At 45.9% G+C, this 23,598-nt stretch overlaps 1 long non-coding RNA gene across 1 annotated transcript in view; it reads left to right on the forward strand.

Annotated features, from left to right (window-relative positions):
- Nucleotides 1-21,421, forward strand: part of LOC117071580 — an 89,130-nt gene extending 67,709 nt beyond the window's left edge. Inside the window, exon 3 of the long non-coding RNA XR_004432363.1 lies at nucleotides 18,781-21,421. This is a non-coding gene — a long non-coding RNA (uncharacterized LOC117071580). The remainder of the gene's footprint in view (nucleotides 1-18,780) is intronic.
- The last annotated feature ends 2,177 nt before the right edge of the window (nucleotides 21,422-23,598 follow it).

The following is a 23,598-nucleotide window of genomic DNA, read 5'->3' on the forward strand; positions in this document are numbered from 1 at the left end:
TAACTGTCAAGGGTGAAAGACAGGTGAAATTATGGTATTGCTCCACAGTGCTAAATGCTGCAAGACGAGAGCATGAGATTTTTCTAATGTGAAAGAGCACCGAAAATATGACATTTATTTATCCTTCCTAGAAAAAAAGTGACTTAGGAATTCCTCTGTATTGTTGGCCTATTATTAATTCATAATAAACTACCCCCACCCACAGTGCATTAGAGTTCCCCAGAAAAGAGAACCAACAGGAGATACAGATATAGAAATAGACAGATAGATATAGGCAGACATAAAATGAGGTTTATGGTTCATTGGGTAACACAATTATGGAGGCTGAGAAGTCCCATAATCTACCATCTGCAAGTTGGAGACTCAGGAAAGCTAGTGCTGTAATTCAGTCCAAGTCCAAAGGCCTGAGAACCAGGGATGCCAATGGTGTAAATCCCAGCTTGAGGGCAGGAAAAGGTCAATGAGATGTCCCAGCTTGGGCAATGAGGCAAAAAGAACGGGCACATTTCGTTCCTCTTTCCTCCATCTTTTGTTCTATTCAGACCCTCAATGGATTGGATGATGCCCATCCACACTGGGGAGGACCATCTACTTTACTGGATCCACCAGTGAAAATGCAAATCTCATCTGGAAACACCCTCACAGAACCACCCAGAAACTATGTTTAATTTGCGCTTCCGTGGTGCACTCAGGTTGACACGTAAAACTGACCATCACACACAGTCACTTGTTAGCACTCATGCATATGTGGGTGCTGGGCCTGGCAGATATAGAAGGGATGGAGCAGGACAGCACAGTTTTTCTCTGTGGTCTGTAGGTGGGCTGGGAGGTCTGTTCCATGTCTCTCATCTCCTACCTGGGACCAGCAGGTGATGAGGGAAGTGGGCAAGTAGAAACAGCTAAGGGCTTTTGTAGTTCAAACTCAGCATTTCTGCCAATGTACCGCCAGCCAACACAAGTCCCATGGCCAAGGCCAAGGTCAAGGAGAAATGCACTCTGCTCCCAATGAAGCTGTGCCAGAGGTGTGGATGGGCCGGGGGAGAACTGAGGCCAAGCTGCAATGCACATCACACTCCATGCAACCCCCAAAAATGATTAAATTAAAGACTGCAAGAACGGCAGAGACATATTATAAAAGTTAAACCTGTAAAATGAATAGTTAGTGTTGAAATAATGTCTGCTAATATGAATGTTAGCTTAATGTAGACATTAACTATAGCCTCAAAAAATGTCATAGAAAAAAAGCCCACTAATAATAGTCTGGCTCTAAAAGCCTAGATTGCTTAGCAAAATAGAGTGTTAAATGGAGGAGAGAATGAATGTTAAATGGAATATTTAAAAGCATATTAAATTTCTTATTTTACTTACAGAGTTATTTATTTAGTTAGTTAGTTATTTAGTTTTTTATTTTATTTTACAGATGAGGTCTCACTTTGTTGCCCAGGCTAAAGTGCAGTGGCACAATCGTAGTTCACTGCCACCTCCAACTCCGAGGTCAAGTGATCCTCCTGCCTCAGCCTCCCATGTAGCTGTGACTACAGGCATGCACTACCATGCCCAGCTAATTTTTTTTTTAAAAGAGACAGAGTCTCTCTGCATTGCCTGGGCTGGTCTTGAGCTCCTGCCCTCAAGCGATCCTACCACCTCAGCCTCCTGAGTAGGTAGGACTATAGGCATGAGCCATTGCATCTGATGTATTTTTTTTCTGTTTTCTGTTTTTTTCTTTCCTTTTCTTTTCTTGTTTTGTTTTGTTTTGAGACTCTGTTGACCAGGTTGGAGTACCAGTGGTGCCACCATGGCTTACTGTAGCCTCGATCTCCCAGGTTCTGCCTCCAGTGTAGCTGGGACTACAGGTGCGTGCTACCACGCCTGGCTAGTTTTTGTATTTTTTGTAGAAACAGGGTTTCACCATGTTGCCCATGAGGGTCTGGAACTCGTGGACTCAAGTGATCTGCTGGCATCAGCCTCCTAAAGTGCTGGGATTACAGGCATGAGCCACCATGCCCAGCCCCCAAGCTCTTAAAATCCACTATTCCAATTGTTGACTTGCTGGTCATCACATTAATTTACCCTTTATTCCCTTAGCTTATCAATGATCACATTAAGTCTGAATCGCTTCTCCTCTCCTTTTTCTTTTCTTTTTTTTTTTTTTTTGAGACGGAGTCTCGCTCTGTTGCCCAGGCTGGAGCACAGTGGTGCCATCTCAGCTCACTGCAAGCTCCGCCTCCCAGGTTCACGCCATGTTCCTGCCTCAGCCTCCCGAGGAGCTGGGACTACAGGCGCCCGCCACCTTGCCCAGTTAATTTTTGGTATTTCTAGTAGAGACGGGGTTTCACCGTCTTAGCCAGAATAGTCTCAATCTCCTGACCTTGAGATCCGCCTGCCTCAGCCTCCCAAAGTGCTAGGACTACAGGGATGAGCCACCGCGCCTGGCTCTCCTCTCCTATTAAAAGACATTCTAAGCAAACTATGCACAACAACAAACAAACAACGACAAATCCAGTTCTCGTGTTAACAAGGGACACAACTAGAAGTAAAATGCCCTGGTGATTCCACATATAGGAAGGGCCAAAATATATATATATCTGGAAAATGTATACAGAGAAGAGGGGGTTCAAAAAAATGAGGGTTTTAACTCAGACAGTGATAGAAGGTGTTGACTAAAGGCAAAAGAGCCAAGCTTTTAAAGACTTCAAGTTGGTTTTCTTCAGAAGCCTTCCTGAGGACTGTAGACAGAGGCCGGCAGCCCAGGAGCCACCCTTCAGGTGGTCCTATCAGTTTTCGGTACAGTGTTTTAGCCACGGCTTAAATGCAGGTGGCGGGGTCAGGTACCTGCAAAATCACACCAGACTTGCTGAGAAGTGACATTGAAGCAGAATCACATCAAGGTTTGGGCCTGAGAGTGCATCTGGTTAGAGATTACAGAGGCGTCCTCCCTCACTAACCCTGGCAGACATCGTCTTACGTGTAGGGAAAGGCAAGGATAAGGGTCATTTATCTTGTAGGGATAACAGAGACTCAGGCAAGAGACCTGGGGGTGCTATGTGCTCTGGCCTGCTTTGTCTTCAAAGCATCTTTCCGGAGCGCTGCACATTGTCACAAAGTCGGGGCTTTGTGGAATTATGCCGGCAAGCAGAAATGAGCGGGCATGGCTTCTTTCACTTGCTACTTTGTCTCACAAAGAGAGGAAGGGGAAGTAGGACCAGTAATGTGTTGTGAGGCCAAGGCTGAGAAAAAGAAAAGCTTCAGAGTGATCCCCAGGTAAGTAGTATCATATACCAAGTTAACAAACCCAACCAGAAGAGTAGGTCTGGGGAAGAGATGCCACCGCCACCTGTCCATTCATTCACTGAACCACCATTGACACCGTTTCTAGGCAGTAGAGACGCTTAGTGAGTGAACTCAGCTCACCTGCCTTGTAAACAAACAACCACTTAACTAATTGTAAAACTGAAAGTGTATACATCTTAAGAAGAGAGGAAACTGGGTGCTACGAGAGCTTACAATAGGGGCAGCAGGGTGGTGACCTGGTCAGGGAAGTCAACAAATCTTCCTGGGAGAGGTGATGTCGGAGCCAAGATCTAATGATGATGCAGCATCTGGGGAAGAGAGTCCCTGACACTGACCTTCCCCAGTGAGTTCATATAAACAGCAACCCCACTCTCACCCTTTTGTTCCATCATTCTCCATCCTCCTTATCCTGTTTATTCTCAAATCACTTGTCACTTCCCAAACATTCTTTATTGATTTGCCCCTAGCCGGCCCTCTATCCCCTGATAAACTCTAAGTTCCAAGATAGTAGGACACTGGTTGCTTTTGTCCACTGCTGTGTCCCCAGCCCCTAAAATGGAGCCTGGCTCATAACAAGCATGTGATAAATACCAGCTGACTCCACGGGAGGAGGACACGTGGACGGACTGGGTATGCAGAAGAGACTCTCTGACTGCAGACTTGGTTGCCACACATAGAAACGTCTGCTCCCTGGACTCTCAGACTGCCTCGGGCACTCCCCTGTGAAACCCACTCCACCATCCATACACACTCCCATGGTATCACCCTCGGGAAGCATCAAGACAGCTTGATGCCGGCAGTAACCGTCCATAAAGAGGGGAAGAGTGACAATGCAGGAAAGAAAAGGAGACCGAAGACGCAAAGTCCTCAGGGGGCGAGGGTCACCTTCTACCAGGCCAGAGAGCAGGGTGTGTGGGAACAAGAGCAGGCAAGCTAGCGGGGGTGGTAATTGAAAGGCGAGGATGCTCTCAGAATTGGAATATAATTTCCATCTAGGGAAGGAAGTGTTCCCTTTAGAGTAACAACACTTTGGGCACACCATTAACAAATGACAGACTTGGGCTCTGCTGCTTAGAGAACTGAAGTCAGGGGATAGCACACGAATTCTTAACTGAGAAGTTCATAAGAGCTGTAAGAACTTGCACAGTGTTTCCTGGAAAGTACACGGGAACAGGAACCAGGAAATCTGAGTTTGAGCCCCTTTCTTGCCACCAAATCCATCATCAGATGACACTTGAACATACTCCTTAAAGGATGAGGTTAGGCAAGGTCATCTGTCTACCAAACCCTCTTTTCTCACTTCCCAAGAAGAGAGATTGCCTGGTCCTGCTTGAATGTCACAAACAGGTGTGCTGAGGAGTCTAGCCTGGACCAGGTAGCTCCCATCAGGACAGAGCTGCCACCTGCACATGGAGACCCTGAAGCTTTTTTGGCCTTTAACCAACTCCTGGGCTGCTGCAACTCACAGAGAAAGGAAACAGCACAGTGGGCCAATGACAAGTTATATCATTTGGTTGAAACTTAAAACAACAGGACCCATATGGATCGGAAATTAATTTAAAAGGACTCAAATGTCTAATTTACATAATCTATGTTTCTTGTTCATATTTGTACCTAGTGGGTGGTTATATGAATATTTGAATACTTGAAGACTGATTAATAGAATATAGTTTGCCAGGACCCCTCATTGTTGTGAAGGGTTTGAACCAACTCCCTTTTTTTTTTTCTTACCCCATATATGGAAGAAAGTAAAAAGTTTCAGAATGAGTTTAGGAAAATTATATTACATCTTAAATGTTTACATTTACCAAAATGACAGACAAATGCAACACATCTATGTATAAGCCTCATTGGAGACAGTGTCCAAGGTCCTCTGTGAGACGCTTGGTGACTCTGGTCCTGACATTCATCCTCCCCTACATGTCAGGGTCTGTTATTTACATCGTACAATTTGGCTACAAATCCTCCAGCTAAAACTCTCACCAGATCGGCCATCAGACAACCAAGAATGACTCCCCACCCCCAACTTCGTTCTTCCCTCAATGTGTCACTTTGGGCAGCATCTTCCCTGGGCCTGGAAAAGGAAAGGATTGCCTTGCAGTGAACCCCAGCAACGTAACTAAGTTCACTTTTGACTCCTGATAAGCTTTTTCATCAAAAAATTTAATTTGGCTTCTTCATCAAGAATTTTAATTCCCCTAGCGGCTGGGTGCAGTGGCTCATGCCTGTAATCTCAATACTTTGGGAGGCCGAGGCGGGTGGATCACGAGGTCAGGAGATCAAGCCCATCCCGGCTAACACAGTGAAACCCCATCTCTACTAAAAATACAAAAAATTAGCCAGGCATGGTGGCAGGCGCCTGTAGTCCCAGCTACTTGGGAGGCTGAGGCAGAAGAATGGCGTGAACTGGGGAGGCAGGGCTTGCAGTGAACCGAGATCGCGCCACTGCACTCCAACCTGGGCAACAGAGTGAGGCTCTGTCCCCCCGACCAAAAAAAAAAAAAACCACACACACAAAAAATTTTAATTCCCCACACACCACAGAGCTGGTTTTATTTAGGTCAATCTAAGCCTTAGGCCAAATTTTCTCCCCCTCACCCACATGAACAGCCTTGCTTTGCCTCTTACTCTCACCACATCTGCAACAAGTCCGCCGTGGGTCAGGGCAGCTCCCTGAAGATATTGGATTTGTGGTGCAGAGGGGGACACCCTTCCTGAGAGTGAGACGGGAGGTACAGGGTGGGCCAGCCTCCTGCAAAGACTCCACCAGACAGGTGTAAATGTGTGCCCAAGAAGGATGGCAGGGAGGCCACATGTGGCACCATCACACTTTATCATGATGGGTCCATGGCCCTTCCTCCCAGGGGACCTAGCCTTGGGAGATTTGCAAAAAAGGAAAGTGACAAATATGCAAAATTTCACCATGAAATGAGCATTGGGCCTGCCAAGGCTGGCCTTGGTAGCATCCTTCCATGTCCCCTTCCCGTGGGTTGCAAGAACCACATGCTTGCCTGCTTCTAAGCACTCTTTATATATCATTAGAGAATTTATATCATTAGAGAATAACTTTACTCCTTCTTCTCTTTCAATCTCTCTCAATCAATCTCTCTCTCTCTCTCTCTCTCTCTCTCTCTCTCTCTCTCTGTCTCTCTGTCTCTCTGAAAGCAAAGTAATGGAAATGAGTCAACAGAAATACTGTAGATGACCTGTCTGAGAGGCCCCAGGTCTCTAGTGTGGGCAAGGGACATGAAGCCTGAAGTTTTTATCTATTTGCACGTTCCCTAGAGAAACAGGAGGAAAATTATTCCAGAGATGCCCCACAGCACATGTGTACTTTATGTAGATAAAATCATTTAAAATCTCATGAACATGGCTCAAAATATGAGTTTACATGTTGAATATGTGTGGGGGTCTCTCAGATGTGCAAAGAACATCTATCTCTTCGCACTTTATGATTTAATCTTCCTTATGAGCCTCCCGTAGGGGGGCAGGGGGTGATGTCAGTGACATTGACGTCCCTTTAAGCAATCCCCATTCATCTCTTATAACAGCCTGGTAGGTGAATCTCAGCCTTGCAGATCTCACTCCTGTGCCTTCCTTCTACTGGACACTGGAGGTCAGAGGTCTTGGCAGCCTGAGCAGAGGGAATGCTGTGCTGAGTTGGAAGAACAAGAGTGGTAATTTTGTCCCCTTTCTCCATCCATGTCAGCCTCAGTAACAGCTCATGCCCGTGTGTGGCACACATTCTGTGCCCAGGCATCCGTGCACCCACACCACATGCCTACCCTCTGATGCTGCCAGTGAGTTCTCCAGAAGCAGATGCTGAAATGGAGCTGGGGTTCGCACGATGCTGATGAGGGGTTACAGCTGACAGGCACAGGCCTAGGGAAGTCATCCTGTGCTGAGGCCCAGCACAGCCCCTGCCAACCAAGCTGGTCACTGCAGGGTGAGAAGTATCATCAGAGTTGTACAGCATCAGGCTGACATTGGCTGGGTCTTTGTACCCTTGGTGAGGTGGGTCTCTGAGGCTGAGGCTATCCCCGAGGGGCCAACAGCAGTGGCCACATTCCAGAGGTGGGCAGCAGACCTTCCCCAAAAGGATCCCAGCATCCGTGTCTGCACCTGGCACACTGGCCTGTGAAATTCCTGCTATGCCAGTGCTGGGGCAACTTCCCTCACAATGAAGAGCCAAGAGGAGGCCCGTGTGTCAGCATGGGAGATGTTTGGGCACAGTCTCCTGTCAGACCCTCAGACAGGAAGAGAAGCAGGAGCCCCTTAGCTTTCAGGACCTCGTCACTCCCCCACATCCAGGATTTGAACCTGGAGAAAGGAAATGATGACCCGTAAGTCAACCACATGTCCCCTTTGTCCCTTCCACGATGCCCCGACCAGAAAGGACAGCTACTCCCAACTCCCCCTTCCTGAGGTGGTGTCACCCTGACCCTTATCCCTCCTGGTGACCAATGCAGAGATAGAAAGCGCCTTAGAGAGAAACAGAACTTGAGGGATCTTCCAAAAACATACTATTTGTCACCTTTATCTTCACTGAGGCCAGAGGTGACTCCTCAGTAGCCCCAGTCCCTGAGATTGGGCTTCCTTGGTGACTAAGCTTGTCCCTCTGTCCACACAGGGCTCCAACAGTGGCTCCTGTTGGAAGCCTCAGAAACCTCTCTAGCCCATGCAGCCAAAGTGGAAGAATTGAAGGCAGCTCATGGCATCCAAAGGAGAGCTGAACACCCAGCTTCAGGAAGCGGGGAGCCAGGGTGGTTTCAGAGGCCTGGGTGCTGCAGGGTGGTTTCGATGCCATTGCCACAGACAGACTGGACCTGTGACTCTCTCTGTGTCTCAGAGTCCCAACACAGAGAATCAGGTGCCCCAGCTGGGGTCAGCGGTGACCAATCAGCCTGTGGCCAGGGGCCAGGTCCCATGGGACCGACACACTGCCAGGGTCTTTCTCAAGGGAAAATGGCTGTAAGCCAGGCTGCCCCCAGATGGTGTTGATGAGAAAGTAAATGAGAAATAATAGAGCTTCTCTAGGATCGTGAGGACTGGGGAGGGGTGAGTCATCTTTCAGTGCCTGGGAGGCCTTTTCAGTCTGGCACATGGCAGATGGTGCTAAGGCCAAGACCAGGAAGTTACTCAATTCTGCAAACAAGATGCCACTCAAACTCCAGCCCAGCTGATTACAAATAGATATCCTTAGTCACTGAAAGATGGTCCTCATTTTCTCCCATTCCAAACCCTCCCTATGCATCCTGGTCAAGTGTGTCAAGTGTGTCTTGCCAGGCCACACTCAACTGTTATCACTGTCATAATAAGATTCTTCAAGGGACCTCACAGACCCCAACCTACTATGAGTTGGTTCCAAGCTCATCCCATACCATACCTGCCACACTGTCCTAATCACTGCTTCTTTTTGTGTGTAATAGCTTTGTTGAGATATAATTCACACACCATGAAATTTTCCCTTTTAAAGTATACAGCTAAGTGGTTTTTAGTCTATTCGTAGAGTTCTTTGGCCATCACTGTTACAGGAATGTGAAGTTCATCTTTCCACTGCATCCAGTTTGCATCCAGTGGGTGGTCTGAACATCCAGTGTGTAGCAACAGACCAATACACTGAGACAACAGGGCTTGCAGAAAAGAGTTGAATAATCTCCAGGCCACTGAGTGAGGAGATGGGAGGAATCCTCAAGCCTCAAATCCATCTCCCCAGGGAGTTCTGGGCAAAGGTTTACAAGGGGATCATGGAGGGAAAGAGGCTGGAAAATCGGGGTTATTGATTGGTTGGGATAAAGGGAATAAAAGTATTAGAATGTGGAAACTGCATTTTCCCATAAGTCAGCTCCCTATTGGGCCCTTCAGCCCAGTTGGCACTGGTAGTTTTATCAGTATGCAGGACCCAAATGAGAAACTCAAAACAGAATGCTTATTATTTTATAATGTCTTAGACTTTACATAACAGAAAAGGAGCAAAGAGCCTTGTGACAGGGCTATGTTATCCTGGGGTAGTAAGAAGCAGCTAGCTACAAGGAAGCAGGCCAAAGGGTAAAGTGGATTGCTGATTACTGCTGATTGTGCTGCAAGCCTAGTAGGATTTTTTTCCCTAGTTGATTTTATAAAATTTTATTAGGGACAGTTTCACTGCCACTATTTAATTTCAGTTTACTTTTATTACCACAAAAAGTAACCCTATACCCACTGACAGTCACTCCCCAGTTCCCCAGCTCCTGGAAACCACTGATCTGCTTTCTGTCTCTACAGATTTTCCTATTCTGGACAATTCATATAAGTTGAATCACACAATATGTGGCCTTCTGCAACTGGCTTCTTTAACAGAGAATGTTTTCAACATTCATCCATGTTGTAGTATGTATTGGTAATTCATGCCTTTTTTGTGGCCAAACATTCCATTGTATGGATACACCACATTCGTTCTTCCATTCGTCAGCTGATGGACTTTGGGTTGTTTCCATTGTGTGGGCTAGTGTTAATAATTGTCTTAGTCCATTTTGTGTTGCTATAATGGAATACCTGAGGCTGGGTAACTTACCAAAAAAAGAGGTTTAATTGGCTCACAGTTATGCAGGCTGTACAGGAAGCATGGTGCTGGCATTTGCTTCTAGTGAGGCCTCAGGAAGCTTTCAATTATGGCAGAAGGCAAAAGGGGAAACAGATGTGTCACATGACAAGACAGGGAGCAGAGGTTCCAGGCTCTTTTAAACAACCAGATCTTGTGTGAATGAATAGAGAATTCACTCATTACCAGAAGGGAGGCACCAAGCCATTCATAAGGGAACTGTCCCCATGACCCAGCACCTCCCAACAGGCCCCACTTCCAACATTGGAGATCACCTTTCAATGTGAGATTTAGAAGGGACACACATCCAAACCGTATCAATAGTGCTACTATGAACATGCTTGTACAAGTTTTTTTGTGTGGAGATATGTTTTCAATCTCGGGTATATTCCTAGGCGTGGAATTTCTCATCAGATATTAACTCTTATGTTCAATATTTTGGGAAACTGCAAAATTGTTTATTGAAGTGAATGCACCATTGTACATTCCCACCAATAGTTCATGAGGGTTTCAATTTCTTCACATTCTTGCCAAAACTTACTGTCCATCTTTTCTTATTTTGGCATCCAATTGATGCCAAAATAAGTGGCATCTCATTGTGGTTTTGATTTGGATTTCCCTAATGCCTAATGATGAAATCATCTTTTCATGTGCTCGTTGTTCATTTTGTCTAGTTTGTGTGAATATACACCTACATATACCTTTGGAGAAGTGTCTATTCAAATCTTGTCTCCATTTTTAAATTGGGTTGTCCTTTTATTGTTGCATTGTGAGTTCTTTGTGTATTTTGGATACAAGTTCCTTATCTGAAGTATAATTTGCAGTCGTTTTCTCCCATTCTGCAGGCATCTTTTCACTTCCTCTTTAAGTGAATTCTGCTTACCCTTTAAGACTCAGCTGAATTTCAGCTTCTCCAAGATGTCTTTTTTGACCAGAGTAACCACAGATCCTTTCCTACACTTTGGCATAGCCACAATAATTTATTCAATTATTTATTCATTCATTTGCTTGTGTATTTATTATGTTTATTCAAAAACTATGCATTGAGCACCTACCATGTTCTAATTGCTGGGTTTCATGAAAGATGTAGCCATGAAAAAGAGAAACATGAATTTTGCTCTTTGGGAGTTTCCCATCTAGCAAAATTCAGACACGTAATTAAAGTGAGTGGCTCAAGTGCTACGATGATGATTATAACATGGTGAGTGCTTACTCTATGCCAGGTCTGACTGGGAGGGCTTGACTCTTGGGCATTCTCTCGTTCTCCATGGGAGCAGGGCTCAGATATGTCTCCTTGAAGAAGAGGCACTTCAGCTGACACCTAAGGGATGAGCAGAGTTGGTGAGCACGTGCAGAGGGATCAAGAGAGCAGAGAGCACGGCTGCTCTCATGGGAATTGAAGGAAGGCCTGCATGGCTGTGGCAAGAGCAGAGAGTGGAAGAGAAAAAGAGGCAGCAGATGGGGTCAGAGAGGTGGCAGCAGCCAGATTGTGGAAAGGCCTGAAGCTCCTCCTGGGGCACCAGGAATCAGCTTCCCACGGGCCTGTGTCCCCAGCACTCACCATGCTGTTAATAATGTTTTCTCTTTCCTGTGAAAAGACATTATCGATTTGTCATTGAACTTAAGGCATAGTGTATTCGTTTGTTCTCATGTGCTAATAAAGACATACCTGAAGCTGGCTAATTTATAAAGAAAAGCGGTTTAATTGACTCACAGTTCTGCAGGGCAGGGGAGGCCTCAGGAAATTTACAATCATGGCAGAAGGGGAAGCAAACATGTCTTTCTTCACTTGGCGGCAGCAAGGAGAATTATGAGCAAAAAGGGGAAAAGTCCCTTACAAAACCATCAGATGTTGTGAGAACTCATTCCTTATCACTATGAGTGATAACTGCCCCCATGATTCAATTACCTGCCACCAGGTCCCTCTCACGACATGTGGGTATTATGAGAACTACAATTCAAGATGGGATTTGGGAGGGGACACAGCCAAACCATATCACATGACATAATATGTGTATGCATTTTTAGGAAAGATATATTTCACATATTGCAGCAAATATAACATGCAATGTTTATAAAACCAGCAGGAAATCTTTTAGTGTAGAAATTATGGTAGCTTTCTGTCTATTATAAACCGTGGAATAGACCCTTCCCACCGAACCCACCTCCTATGAAGTAATGAAGGTATCGTTAAATGTCATCATGGATTATCAACCATTTTTGCCTTGGGAAGGTAATGAAGGACTTAAAATACTTTCTATTTTTGAGGCAGCTGTCCAGTTGCAGGCAAAACCTTCTGGGTGTGACCATTCCCTCCAGAAACGAAAGATACGTATCCAGAATTGCTCAGACTTAAAAAAAAAATTATTCAGAACAACTGAATCAAATTAGCACAGCTGACCAAAGCCAGGGTGGGCAATATCTGAATGTCATTTGAAGCTGTTTATGGCAGAAGGTAAAGAGGATGGTAGAAAACTCCTTGGATTCATCTCTGTATCTCCATGTCTTGAAATTTCCTCCTTATGACTTTATCATAAAAGAGTCAAAATTAGGCATAAAAAAAGGACTCAACATTGATTTCAGTAAGATCCTAAAATACTTCTATATTAATTGATTTTACTTTACCACAACGGAGATTGGAGCCATTTAAAGACCTTAAGCAGGGGAATAATATGATCTAATTTCCATTTTTAAAAATTGCTTCAATTGCCCAGTGAAGAAAGGAATGGAGAGGGGCCAGCCTGCAAATAAGAAAACAGCTGGGGGCAATGAGGCAGGTGAGGGACCTTGATGGTTCAGAGAGGAGTGGATAAATTGGAGGGCTTGCGGCGTAAGCACAAAATAGGTCTCGTGAATGACTCCTACACTTCTGAATTGAGAAAATGGATGGGGAGCGATGCCACCCACAAAGATAAGAAACACAGGAAGAGGAGCAGGTGTAGAAAAGATGATGAGTTGGGTCTGAGACAAGTGGAGGTAGAGCTGCCCCACATTCATCCAAGTTGTCATTGGGTATGCGGGCCTGATGTTCACCAGATGGGAGTCTCAGGCGGGGAGTTGGGGCATTCTTAGCACAGGATGGTCATTGGAGCCTTGAGAATGAACAAAGTGACCAAGCGATAGTGAGCTGACGAGGCAGGAAGAGTGTGCAGTGAACAGAGCCCTGGGACCATTGAGCCCTACAGAAAAGTACACACCAACCAAGGAGGCTAAGAGAGAGAACAGAGAGGAAAGCAAGCAAGCTACAGGAAACAGCATGAGATCAATGAAAGAAAGAGGACAGGGAAACTGAGCTAGATATTGACAAGAGGTAAAGAAAGAAAAGAAGGAAGGAAAGGAGAGACAGAGGTGCCCGTTAGATTGAGAGACATTTAGAGTCACTGATATCCTTGGTGGAATTAGCTTTTTGAAGTGGTATGAGTGGGAAGCAAGATTTTAGTAAAGTGAGTAGTGTGTGGAAGATATAGACAACATTAGCAAGGAAGGGAGCAGAGTGACAGGGCAGCTGAAGAGATGCAGCTAGGGGATTGGTAATATACAGTCTTGTGCTCTATTTTCTGCATTGTCCAGAATTTAATGCCCTGCTGCTAAATGTTATTTGATTGTGTGTCTGCCTCTCCAGCTGGCTCCTGAACACCTCAAACCCAGGGCCAGTATTACTCATATTTATGGCCCTAGAAGCACCTAACATACAATAGCTACTCAATAAAAGTTTGGGGATTTTAGTTTCTATTTTCTGAATGACAGGTAGTATCTGGGTTAGACCACCCTGTGCCTACCTACAGGGTGAAATACGTGTTATGTGACTTGCTTCTGTGGAATTTGGAATGATGGAAGTTCTTCCACTTGAGCAAAAAGCATATTGTGCTGGATCAGCCACGCTGGGAATTTGTTGTTCCTTCCACCATATGGTCTGGTGCTGAAAACGACTGGCGGTTGAGGCTTCCAGCTCCCACGAGCCGCAGAATATGCATGAAGAGGTGCAAACTGAGGGCTATAACACAGCGAGAGCTGGAAGGGGCTTTGTATCTTGCCTAGTCCAGATCCTAAATATCTAATCATCCTGCAATGGCAGCAAAAGCTGTAGACCCTCGGGCTGCTTCCATTGTCATATGGAAACATTGACCTCTGTGCTCACCAGGATGGTGGGACCTAAGGCCCTGCTCCGCTGGCCCAGAAGCTCTGTGGAAATGGCACCCAGGTACCTTTGCACACCCTACTCATAATTTTTGCAGCCTTGAAGGCAGCTGAGACTGTGACGTTTTGCCATGTCATTCTCCTGGGTGGTCTGGTAGAGGCAGGAAAGAGTATGGGTCTGGGAACCAAGCAGGCCCCAACTCTGAGTCTAAATTACACCTGAACTGAATTGTCAAAAGAAGATTGGTTCTGTGGATTCTTTAGATGAGACACATGGAAGGATGAAGAATTGGGATTTTGGGCGGTGTGGTGTCTCACGGCCTCTTCCTGTTCCCCATTACAGACCAGCTGGACTATGCTCACAGCACCAGACGACCCAGTCGGTACATGAGAAAGGGGCAAATTCTCATACTTTAAGTCTCATACAATATGACTTTTATCTATTAAAAATATGAATCAGATGAAACACAAACATTGTGAAGGCAAGGATGTCAGTGTACTTACTGCATTTTTTTTAAAAAGTAAAAATTAAGAGAAATAAGGCAAAATGTTAGTAGTCATTAAATAAGTGGCAGGTACATGGGTATCTGTTACAAAAAGCTCTGTACTTCCCCGTGATTTTTTTCCAGCATCCTGATGTAGCAGAGAAGGAAGTGGGTGGATCCAGCATGGTATTGGAGGGAGAGCTGGGATAGTGGGCGGTGATATTTATGTCAGCTGCCCTTGGGGTCTGATTGCAATCATGATGTTAGGGAGGCGTGAATCTAGGCTCACTCTGCAGTGTATGCCTTAGAAACATGGTTTGGGTGGTGGTGCCAAGGATCCAGATAAGAAACTGGGAAGGGTGGGTGAAAAGAGAGAGGGGTCTGTTTGGTTTTGGTATGCGTAGTGTACGGTGGCTGAGGGCCATTGATGGGGAATCTTTTCATTATCCCCAAACCTTGTTGCCAAAAACGCTAACCTCTGACAAACACCTCTCCCTAATACATACTTGAACCCTTTTTCACCCTTTTGAATCTCTGACCTCTCCTCTGACTCCCTCACTCTTTGAGAATAAACTTGCCTCATTCTTCGTAGAGAAGATAGAAGCCACCAGACAGGACATCCTTTAGCATCCTGCTACATCTTCCACAAACCTGCCTTTATCTGATTCCCTCCACTCACTCATGGCAGGCACCTATTCTTGTGAAGGTCATCCTTGACCTTAATGTTGCTAACCCCCAGGATGCTTTTCAGTCCCCTTGATACTAGATTTGCTCAGGTTTCTATCGCATTAGCCACTCCTTCCTTCTTGCAGGAGGCTCCGTTGTTCTGGGCAACGCTTTTCTGCCAAGGTTTCCCTGGCTCCTCAATGTCACTCCCAGCCCATCTTCTTAGCCAATTCTTCCCTGTATACCCAGTATTTAAACACTGGTGTCCCAGATTTAGCCCTCTGGCCACCCCTCCCTGTAGACTCTGATCCCTTCCCTGCAATCTCAGCCTGGTACATGACTTCAGTTACCCACAGCATCCCCCAGTTCTCTCTCTCTCCTGAGCTCTAGCTCTGTGCATCTAATCACATCCATAGAATCTCCACTTGAACATCTCACAGACATCTCAAGCTTGACATATTAAGTCTGAACTCATGGTGCAATGCACCTCAAACCTGCTCCCAAGTCAGCAAATGAGTCCCTCTGCTCCTTGCCTCACCCTTGCCCAATTGTTCAAGCTACAAACCTGAGCACTGTCCCCGAGAGGCACCTCTCCTGAGACCCCTACAAGTAGTTATTGGCAAGTTGGCTCCACTCCCACACATCCCTCCTTCTACGTCATCTGTCCCCATCACCACCCAAGTTCAGGTCCATCATCTTGTGCCTCTGCGTTGACCTCTGCATCCATCATGCTAACTAGTACGTTCTCCCTATGCTAGTTTAAGATGTCACTTCTTCCTTAGGCCATCCATTATTCTTAGAATAGGGTCAAGGCCTCCATGGTGATTGGCATTTGACTCCTGCTCACCACTCTGGCTTTATTCCCTGCCACACCCACTCCAGCCTAGCCCTCCTTCAGTTCTTCCTTTACCCCAAACTGCTGATTACTTCGGGGCCTTTGCACACACTCCTATGTGTATCTGCCCTTCGCACATACTCCTTTATGCGTCTGCCCTTTCCCCATTGCTGTCCTGGCTCCTGCTTATGCTGCAAGTCTCAGCATGAATATTGCTTCCTCCGGGAGGCTTCCACAAATGCCCAAATTTGGTCAGATCTCCTAACATATCTTCCCCCAGCACTCTGTTCTTCTCCATCACCCACTTAATGCAATTGTAACCAGATAGTGTGTAAATGTTTCTTGAATATCACTCTAACCCAATGGGTTGGAAGTTCCACGAGAGCAGGGACAGCGCCTTCATTATTTGCCAGATGTGCAATGGGAACTCGGTAGATACTCACTGAATGGGGGTTGGGGAACAGATACATATGTGTGTGGCTAGGGAAGAAAAAGATAAAATGAGAGTGAGGAAAATCTTTACCATCCCTTTGTAGGCTTGTGGGGAATATGGTGTTACTGGGCACAGTGACAGGAAATAGCAGATGCACACAAATAGGGGTCCTGCCCTCTTCCCTGGCTGGAGATGGCAGGGTGTTATCCTGCAGTCTGGAAAGCCGGGCCCCTGAGGCAGGTCATCCTGAGGACATCAGCAGTGGTGGTGGGATGCACAGTAAAGAATATCTATGAGGCTCACCCTCCCACTGCCTGGTTAACCCTTTTCGATGGCATTCATTAACCATCGAATGAATGGGGATGAAGACAGGGATGGATCACAGACAGAGATTGAGTGGCTTGAGATTTCATTTCAGTTCCTCTCCCTTTCTGTCTCAGGTTCAAAGCTTTTTATATGTCTCATCTCCCAGTTTTTCCTCTCTTCTGTCTGGCCTTTCCTTCATGGGACACAGCTTGTTTGGATTAGAAGTGCATCCCATCAGGTAGGAAAAGCTGAGGTCTAGAGCCTGGAGTTAGAAGATGTGGGGAGATGCCAGCAGTGCCTGGAGCTGCACTGTGACCATCAGGAGGATGAATGAGGAGTGAATAGGAAAAGGTTCCTTCTCAGAGTGGGGTCCCTCAGTGCTTTTCAGTGTACCACAGTGATCCAGGCAGGCAGAAGCATCCGTCCTGACCCACACACAAGGAGGACAGTCAGGAACCACAGTCCCAGGGTTTGGACTGCAAGGACTCCGTGAGCTCTGGAAACCACCACTCCACCCACCTCCTGCCACTTGTCACAGCCTTCTGCTTACCAAGAGGATCAAAAGAAGCTCGTTAAAGCAAACAGCCAGCATGTTTGTCTCTGGAGGCAATGCAGGAGGGAAGCCAAGGGATCTCCCACTCCAACAGAAACCCCAAGAGACAGAGTTGTGATGGTACCGAGCTCCTAGAGAAGTAGGAGCAACTGCAGACTCCAGCAGGAAGGAGAGTCCACAGTAGACTAGGGCTCTGCAGCATCGGAGCTCCTGTGGTGTCAGCAACCCGCATCATCTCTCCTGGGAGCAGGTGCATCTCAGCACCACCTCTCGACAGAGTCCCCCTATGCCCTGCATGCACACACACACACAAATATGTACACTAATGTGGTCACCTATTCTGGGCTGAAGCAGGAAATGAGAGCCCAGTGATCTGAGCTTTCTCTGCCTCAAGTGGCACAGATCCCAAAGAGCACAGACTCCTCAGAGTCAAGCTTCTCAAACTTCATGGTGCATGCAAATCCTCTGAGATTGTGTTAGAACAAAGATGGCCCAAGCCCAGCCTTCCCAGAGATTCTGATTCAGCAGATCTGGGGTGTAGCTCACGAACTGGCATTGCAGACAAAAATGAAAATTCTCAGGTGATACTGAAGGTGATGCTGAGGTCTTAGGACCCACACTTGGAGTTCTCAGAGACTTTTATGGTAAGTCTATAGGAAGATCACTGTGGGAGTGGCCCTGGGAGAGCCTGGAACAGAAAAGAGTCATGGAAACTGACATCTGACAACTGGGAAGAGGCCTTAACAAAGATATTGAAGCAGGAATGATTGAGAGGGGTCGGATGGAGATTAAGTTCCTTTCTCTGGAAGGCTCTAAATAGTCCCTGAGGCTCCACCAGCCGGAAGCGCCTTTATGCTCTCTAAGAACCTGCTTCTGTTCCTCAAAAATTAGAGATACAGTTACCATATGACTCAGAGATTCCACGCATAGGTATGGATTCAAGAGAATGGACAACAGGTGTCCACACAAAAACTAGCACACGAATGTTTACAGCAGCTTTGTTCATAATAGTCAAAAAGGGGAAACAACCCAAATGTCTACCAAGTGATGCATGGATAAACAAAGTATGGCATATCCATACAATGAAATATTACTCATCCATAAAAAGCAATGATGCCTGCTATAACATGCATCAATCTTGAAAACATTATACTAAGTGAAAGAAGCCAGACACAAAAGGCCACATGTTGTATGATTCTATTTATATGAAATGTCCAGAACAAGCAAATGCATAGAGGCAAAATGCATTGTTGTTCCAGAGGCTAGGGCTTGGGGAGGAAGGAATAGGGTGTGATTGTTTAATGGTTATGGGGTTTTGTTGAAGGGTGATGAAAATATTCTGAATAGGATAATGACAATAGTTGCACATCGTTGCAAATTTACTAAAAGCCGCTGCATTGTATACTTCAAAATACTTAAAATGGTTATTTACATTGTGTATATTTTACCTCGATAAAAACATATTTTAAGTATTTGCTTACATCTTCTGTCTAGATCTCATTCAGGAGGGCTAAACTTGAATCCAGGACTTACTGAGAAGCAATCACACAGAAAAGAACAGACACTTTGAGGGAAGTGGCTTAGAATGACAGCCTTGAATTCATTTACTGTGGCTCGGTAGCTCTGACTCGTATAGCATTTGGGAAGGAAGAATGATTGCCTCCATCCCATGTAACAGAGCTCATATTATACAGAAGGAGAAGGCAAACCTCCTTCTCTCAAACCTCTAAAGCTAAAAGCAAATCTACCTTACAAACACTGGCTTGCTCCTGATCAGTGCCGTGAAGGGACCAATGCTGCCTGATGTATGGAGTCAGTAGGAGGATGGGCAGATGGCCACTAGCATCAGTGATACTGCAGCCTGGAGTGGATTCAACAGACAACACAGGCTTCCCTTCACTCTCATCCCTGCCCCCACCAGGGGAACTGAGTCACTGGCTTAACTGAGTCACTGAACCTGGAAGGGACCACATCCTCCTTCATTCACTCATTCTCTCAGTCAGCATTTACCTCTATGTGTCAGGCACTGTCATGACTACTGCTCCAGCAATAAATAGGACAGGGCCCCTGCCCTCCAGGAGCTTTCAGTCCAGTCAGGGCTACCCCTTCAAAGCCACCCCGCTGCTGGAGAGGCTGGATGTTAGGTAAGGTTCCACATCTGTTACTGTTGTAACCTGATGATGTCACTTACTCCTCGTGTCTTGGTTTCTTTATCTGATATGAAAGTCTCGTGACTTGCTGAACAAATGCCATAACATTTCATTTAACACAATTTATAATGTTGCGCTAGTCATCAGATTCACTGAGTTCTTCAAAAATCTATCTCTCTAACAAAATTCATTGTTAAAAAATAAATAAGTCATTGTAAGCAATTTTTATAAATTTAGTTTGTTTTTATTCATTCTAAACCATGGATTGCCCTTCAGACATAATAAAATAATGATTCTAGGGTTCTTAGAAACATGTTACTTCTTTCCTTTCTCATCCCTCTGGATGTGAAGTAAAATAATAACTTAAATAACTTGAAGTAAATTATACTTTAAAAAGAATCTCAGCCAGGTGCAGTGGCTCACAACTGTAATCCCAGGACTTTGGGAAGTCAAGGTGGGTGGATTACTTGAAGTCAGGAGTTTGGGACCAGCCTGGCCATCATGGGGAAACCCTGTCTCTACAAAAATACAAAAATTAGCCAGGCGTGGTGACGTGCGCCTATAATCCCAGCTGCTCGGGAGGCTGGGGCACGAGAATCGCGTGAACCTGGGAGGCAGAAGGTTGCAGTGAGCAGAGATTGAGCTACTTCACTCCACTCCAGCCTGGTCAACAGAGTGAGACTTCATCGAAGAAGAAGGAGGAGGAGGAGGAGGAGGAGGAGCAGAAGCAGCAGCAGCTCAGATTTATAAGATGAGAGATTCAGAAATATTTGGTTTCCAAGATCTAGGCATATTTGGTTTCAGCACCCAAAACTTTGGACAGCAGCCTCCTAATTCTCTCCTGGTAGAACTGACTTGAGAGAAAGCCTGGTTAGGGCTGATTCCTAACATCTCTCTTTAACCAAGGTCATCTCAATTCGAGGAAGGAGAGTGTGCCCCTGGCTCAGATTAACCAGTGAGAGTTGAAGGGTACCGAGGACAAGGTACTAAGATGACAAGACTGGGGAAAAGGTGCACTGTGGGCAGCAGGAAGTAACTGGACCCACATCAGAGCCAACAGCAAATATTCACACCATAACTCTGAATTCTCTGATCCCAGGAAGACTCTGACTTCCTCAGAACCCCACTGTGATGTCTGAGCCTCTGGGCAAGGCTTGGATGTCTCAGTGGGCTCTCCTGCTTACATGTAGTTTGAGTCACTCCCTTGCTATTTTGTAGCATTTCAGCTAAATCCTGTGCATGGGGTATGGGGGTTTCTTTAGACCTTGAGCCAAAGCTAGAAACCAGATTTCAAAAGTTCTGTGAGCAGCATTGAGAAGCTGTTCCAGGGAGAAGCAAGGACCAGGTTTTTCAGTCAAGCATAACTGAGCTGTTAAGACACAGGAGACTCAGGCATCTGCCTGTCCACATCCGTCTAAGGAAAACTCAGCACACATTGCTGCAGCAAGCAGAGGTTTGGACATGGGATGGGCTGGATTATACTGTGCAGAATTTAACCAACACATATCGGTGGCTGAATGCTACAAAATCCACTTCTTGCTCAAGTCTTACATGACCAGTAGGGGGTCAGCAGGGGGCTCTTCTCCACACATCCTTCAAGGACCCTGATGGAGGCTGATGGAGGTTCTACCACAGCATGGCTGCACCATCTGGAATCCATGGCCTCCTGGGTCACCTGGCAGGGCAAGAAGAAGGTGAGGAGGCTTTGCACTGGCAATTAAATGCTGCAACCTAGTAGGGACACACTCATTTCCTCCCACAATCTACTAATCAGAAATAGTCAAACATGATGGTCCCCAAAAAAGGGAAGAGCTGGCTATAGCTGAGTGCTAGAAGATTCTGCCACAGTTCCTGCTATGAGTGAGTCCTCCTCCCCTTCTGAGACCACTCATTTCTTCCTGCATATTTACTATACAAAAATATCATAACAATACAAGGAATAAAAACGGAAAGGAAGCCCTCCACAATTCCATCACTCTAACAAACCAACTGCTTTTGTTGTTCGTTGTTTCTTTTCCATGCTCTATCCACCTGTGTAAACAATTTTACATGATTTAGTGTTTGTTTCATGTGTTACCCAATATTATAAGCCAAACATTTTTCCACATTGCTCTATGATCTCCATTAGCATTCTCTAATGACAGTCAACTCTTTGCATTTTTGGGTCCACCTTCCATGATTTAATGGCTCCCTTGCTGTTGGCACTGGGCTCTCACTGAACACCAGGCTCAGCACTGCAGCTTTTCACGTGTCATCTGGCTTAATCCTCATCGCATCTCTAAAATCAGACCCTATTGTATCCCCATTTACAAGTGAGAAATGAGGGACTTAGAGATGGTGAATGAAGAGCTCAGACCTTCTTAGACAATAGGTAGTGGAGACAGACTTTGAACCCATGATGGTAGCCAGGTTTTCTCTATGGTGGATTGTCATTGCTTTCAGAAGCCTATCTAGGGCCTCATGCCTCCCAAACCCCTTGTCTTTCCTGGCACTCCCAGAACCCCAACTCACTGGCACAGTAAGACCCTCCCTAGAACAGGCTCCCAAAGCACTCAAGGTAATGTGGCTCTTTACTGAAGGTTGTGAGGGTAGACAAGAGAAGGTGACATTGTGTACCTCTCAGCAGGACTTCCTAAAAGTATGTTTTAATTGTGTCTTTCTCTCTTGACAAAATTGTATCTTTCTCTCTTACAAAATGTCACACACACACACACACACCCCTACTTAAAATTCCCTCTCTCCCACCTAGCTTCCTCCCTCTGTCCCTTTACTCCCTCTCTGCCTCCCTCTCCCCCACTGCCTCCCTCCAAAGTCCCCCTTCTTTTCATGCTTCAACCTCAGCTCACAAACCTCCTTCAGGGCCACCTGCCCCAGTACAAGCTTCTCCTCTGCTTCCCATTTCTCTCCCGGAGAGTTTCTGCTGACTATCTTTTTCCTTAAGCAGAACAACTTGTCCCTGTCTTGGCTTTCCAGCTCTCTTCTCCATGCTCCACTCAGCATGATGTGATCCTAGATGCAAACCCAAGATGCAGGCCAGCTAAGAGTCCTTCCTCTTTAGAAGGTGACAGAGGGCAGTGCACATGTTTATAAGCTAAACAGATATTTTTTCAGTCATGCCTTTTCCTCATACTTTGTGTTTTTCCTTAGAGCACACCCATCTGGAAACAGGGCACAGAAGAGCAGCACATCCCTTTTCAGGTGACTGCAGGTATGAGGGAGAGCATTCCTGGGCTGAGCTGAAATCCACCTCCCGGTACCTCCTCTTGCTGGATCTAGCCCCCTTCTCTGCACCACAAGCCTTCAGGGACCCACAGCAGAGAAAATCTTGAGTTTTCCTTTCCAGCTAAATGTCCTAAGCCCTTGGAATGGCAGAACTTAGGGAGGTACTATGTCAGTCCATTTTTGCATTTTTATAAAGAAATACCTGAAGCTGGGTAATTACAAAGAAAAGAGGTTTATTTTGACTCACTGTTCTGCAGACTGTACAGGAAGTATTGTGCTAGCATTTGCTTCTGGTGAGGCCTCAAGTAGCTTTCAATCATGGCAGAAGGCAAAGGGGAAACATAGTGTGTCAGACAGTGAGAGAGGAATCAAGAGAGAGAAGGGAGGTCCCAGATTCTCTTAAATAACCAGATCTCAAGTGAACTCATTGCAGTGGGGAGGATGCCAAGCTATTCATGGGATGCCAAGCTGTTCCTGAAGGAGGCCACCTCCAACACTGGGGATCACAGTTCAACATAAGATTTGGAGAGGACACACATCCAAACCATATCAGGCATTAAAGCAGGGGGTATGATGCTACTGAGCCACACAGTAACAACTCCAATATCAAATGTTCAATCTGACAATGTGCCATGGGAGGTACTTGGATGTGGCAGAAACTGCACCAGACATGGACTCCAGAGACTTGGATGCTAGTTCTGGAATTTGCTGCTGAAGTCTTGAGACTTTGGACCAGCTACTCAACTGGTCTTTGTCCTCAGTTTCCTCATCCGCAAAGCAGGCATAACGCACTGCCTGCTCTGCCCTGCCTATAAAGCAGTGGTTGGAAATGCAGATGATGTACGAAAAAGGGCTTTGCAAACCCTGAGGCTGGTCCAGCTCTCCTTTCCTTGAGTGTCTTCATTTAGGATGGGGTCATCCATCAACCCTCCCAAAATGC

The sequence above is a fragment of the Trachypithecus francoisi genome, unplaced genomic scaffold, assembly GCF_009764315.1.
Source record: "Trachypithecus francoisi isolate TF-2019V2 unplaced genomic scaffold, Tfra_2.0 Lachesis_group3, whole genome shotgun sequence".
In the NCBI taxonomy this organism is placed as follows: domain Eukaryota; kingdom Metazoa; phylum Chordata; class Mammalia; order Primates; family Cercopithecidae; genus Trachypithecus; species Trachypithecus francoisi.